This window comes from Aegilops tauschii, chromosome 2, assembly GCF_002575655.3.
Source record: "Aegilops tauschii subsp. strangulata cultivar AL8/78 chromosome 2, Aet v6.0, whole genome shotgun sequence".
Lineage (NCBI taxonomy): Eukaryota > Viridiplantae > Streptophyta > Magnoliopsida > Poales > Poaceae > Aegilops > Aegilops tauschii.
This window is the reverse complement of record NC_053036.3, coordinates 59,239,688-59,243,738: the sequence shown is the minus strand read 5'-3', so window position 1 is coordinate 59,243,738 and position 4,051 is coordinate 59,239,688.

Below are 4,051 nucleotides of genomic sequence, written 5' to 3'. Positions count from 1 at the left end.
AACGCTCCAGAGGACACATGGGAGTTATCGTCAAGCTAGTTTTCTTCACGCTCATATGATCCGCGTTCGTTACTTTGATAATTTGATATGTGGGTGGACCGGTGCTTGGGTACTGCCCTTCCTTGGACAAGCATCCCACTTATGATTAACCCCCTATTGCAAGCATCCGCAACTACAAAAGAAGTATTAAGGTAAACCTAACCATAGCATGAAACATATGGATCCAAATCAGCCCCTTACGAAGCAACGCATAAACTAGGGTTTAAGCTTCTGTCACTCTAGCAACCCATCATCTACTTATAACTTCTCAATGCCTTCCTCTAGGCCTAAATAATGGTGAAGTGTCATGTAGTCGACGTTCACATAACACCACTAGAGGAAAGACAACATACATCTCATCACAATATCGAACAAATACCAAATTCACATGACTACTTATAGCAAGACTTCTCCCATGTCCTCAGGAACAAACGTAACTACTCACAAATCATATTCATGTTCATAATCAGAGGGGTATTAATATGCATAAAGGATCTGAACATATGATCTTCCACCAAATAAACCAACTAGCATCAACTACAAGGAGTAATCAACACTACTAGCAACCCACTTGTACCAATCTGAGGCTTTGGGACAAAGATTGAATACAAGAGATGAATTAGGGTTTTAGAGGAGATGGTGCTGGTGAAGATGTTGATGGAGATTGACCCCCTCCCGCTGAGAGGATTGATGGTGATGACGATGGTGATGATTTCCCCCTCCCGAAGGGATGTTTCCCCGGCAGAACAGCTCCGCCGGAGCCCTAGATTGGTTCTGCCAAGGTTCCGCTTCGTGGCGGCGGTGTTTCGTCCCGAAAGCTTGCTTATGATTTTTTCCAGGGTGAAAGACATCATATAGCAGAAGATGGGCACCGGAGGCCTGCCAGGGGGCCCACGAGGCAGGGGGCACGCCCAGGGGGGTAGGGCGCGCCTCCCACCCTTGTGGCCAGAGTGTGGGCCCCATCTGGTTGATTCTTTCTCCAGTATTTTTTATATATTCCAAAACGTGCTCCCGTGAAGTTTCAGGACTTTTGGAGTTGTGCAGAATAGGTCTCTAATATTTGCTCCTTTTCCAGCTCAGAATTCCAGCTTCCGGCATTCTCCCTCTTCATGTAAACCTTGTAAAACAAGAGAGAAAAGGCATAAGTATTGTGACATAATGTGTAGTAACAGCCCATAACGCAATAAATATCGATATAAAAGCATGATGCAAAATGGACGTACCAACTCCCCCAAGCTTAGACCTCGCTTGTCCTCAAGCGGAAGCCGATAACGAAAAATATGTCCACATGTTTAGAGATAGAGGTGTCGATAAAATAAAATACGGACATGAGGGCATCATGATCATTCTTATAATAGCAACACAAATATATTTTCATATGATTTATTATGCTCAAGTAATAATCTATTCACAATTTCAAGTATGAATCAGAAACTTCCTTGAAAACTAACAAACTATGATCTCGGTCATTGAAGCAATTGCAATTTATCATAACATCGGAAAGAGTGAATATAAGAGCTTTTCAGCAAGTCCGCATACTCAACTATCATTTAGTGTTTCTTAATTGCTAACACTCACGCAATACTTGTGGGTATGGAGTTTTAATCGGACACAGAGAAAGATAGGGGCTTATAGTGTTGCCTCCCAACCTTTTACCTCAAGGGTAATGTCAACAACAATAGTTCATGCTAACTTATATCCAATTGGATATACTTATCAGGATCTTTCCAACAGAATGTGCTTGCCAAAGGATAAAATATAAAAAGGAAAGGTGAAGATCACCATGACTCTTGTATAAGGTATAAGACAAGAATAAAAGATAGGCCCTTCGCAGAGGGAAGCAGAGGTTGTCATGTGTTTTTGTGGTTGGATGCACAAAATCTTAATGCGAAAGAACGTCACTTTATATTGCCACTTGTGATATGGACCTTTATTATGCAGTCCGTCGCTTTTATTGCTTCCACATCACAAGATCGTATAAAGCTTATTTTCTCCACACTAATAAATCATACATATTTAGAGAGCAATTTTTATTGCATGCAACGATGACAACTTACTTGAAGGATCTTACTCAATCCATAGGTAGATATGGTGGACTCTCATGGCAAAACCAGGTTTAAGGATATTTGGAAGCACAAGTAGTATCTCTACTTGGCGCAAAGAATTTTGGCTAGCATGAGGGGGAAAGGCAAGCTCAACATGTTGGATGATCCATGACAATATACTTTATTTCGGATATAAGAAAACATAACCCATTACTTTGTCTTCCTTGTCCAACATCAACTCTTTAGCATGTCATATTTTAATGAGTGCTCACAATCATAATAGATGTCCAAGATAGTATATTTATATGTGAAAACCTCTCTTTCTTTGTTACTTCCTATTAATTGCAACAATGACCAAAACTATGTTTGTCAACTCTCAACAACTTTTATTCATCATACTCTTTATATGTGAAGTCATTACTCTCCATAAGATCAATATGATCTCTTTATTCTTTTTATTCTTTCTTTTATTCTCTCAAGATCATAGTAAGATAATCAATCCCTTGAGTCAACACTAATCTTTATTATATATAGCTCTCAGACTCAATTACATAGAAGGATCATAAAGCAAAACTCAAAACTACATCATACTAAAACTTTATTCTACTAGATCAAGATATTACTAAAAGGATCGAACTAAGAAAAACGGTAAAGATAGGAGTGTGATGGTGATACGATACCGGGGCACCTCCCCCAAGCTTGGCAGTTGCCAAGGGGAGTGCCCATACCCAGGTATTTATTGCTCTTTCTTCGGAGGTGGTGATGTGATATTCTTGGCGATGATGCCCTTCAGGATACGATTCTCTTCCTCGAGCTTATTGACTTGTTGCTTGAGGTCCAATATTTCCTTATGGAGCTTACCCGTGACGGCTAAAGCTCCTTTCACCCGCTACATAGCTGCGGGAGAACAAGTAACACTCATTTTCATATTTTCATCGGAGAGAAATTTAACATTGGAGGGGATGACCGAGTTTGGAATAGCTGAGCTCTGTAGTTCCCCCATCGTGAATCCGGCTCGGAAACGGGAAGTAACTTCTTGATCCTCCTCCATGGCATCTATCCTTTTCAAGTCGGCCTCCATCTCTTCCTCCGTTGATGGCCCAAAGTGGTCAGGATCACTGTTTGCTCTTGGTCCCGGTGTCGGATTAGACACCCGGCTCTCCCCGACTGACTCTTGAGAAGATATCTTGCTCTAATCTGCGGCAGAAATAGCTCGAAACAAAAATAGAGGATATTTGCGTGGTATGGTGGTCAAAACCTTCGGGAGATTATATAATGAATTTTTTACCGACCGAAAGAAGTATCGTGCAAGAAAACGGAGTTCAGAGGGCACACGAGGTGCCCACGTGGCAGGGGGCGCGCCCAGGGGGGTAGGGCGTGCCCTCCACCCTCGTGGACGCCTCGTGTCCTTCCCGGACTACTTCTTATTTTCCTATTTTCTTAAATATTCCAGAACGGAGAAAAATTGCTATTAGAACTGTTTTGGAGTCGGTTTACTTACCGTACCACATACCTATTCCTTTTCGGAGTCTGAAACGTTCTGGAAAGTGTCCTTTATATATTCCTCCGAGGTTACTGTTTCAATAACATTAGTTTCAACATTTATGGGATTACCTGAGATATAATGTTTGATTCTTTGACCGTTCACCACCTTTGGATTTGTGCCTTCAAAGTTGTTGATTGTTATGGCACCGGAACGATAGACCTCCTCGATAACGTAAGGACCTTCCCATTTAGAGAGAAGTTTTCCTGCAAAAAAATCTTAAACGAGAGTTGAATAGCAACATATAATCACCTACATTAAACTCACGCTTTTGTATCCTTTTGTCATGCCATCTTTTAACCTTTTCTTTAAACAGTTTGGCATTCTCATAGGCCTGGGTTCTCCATTCATCAAGTCAGCTTATGTCAAATAACCTCTTCTCACCGGCAAGTTTGAAATCATAATTGAGCTCTTTAATGGCCCA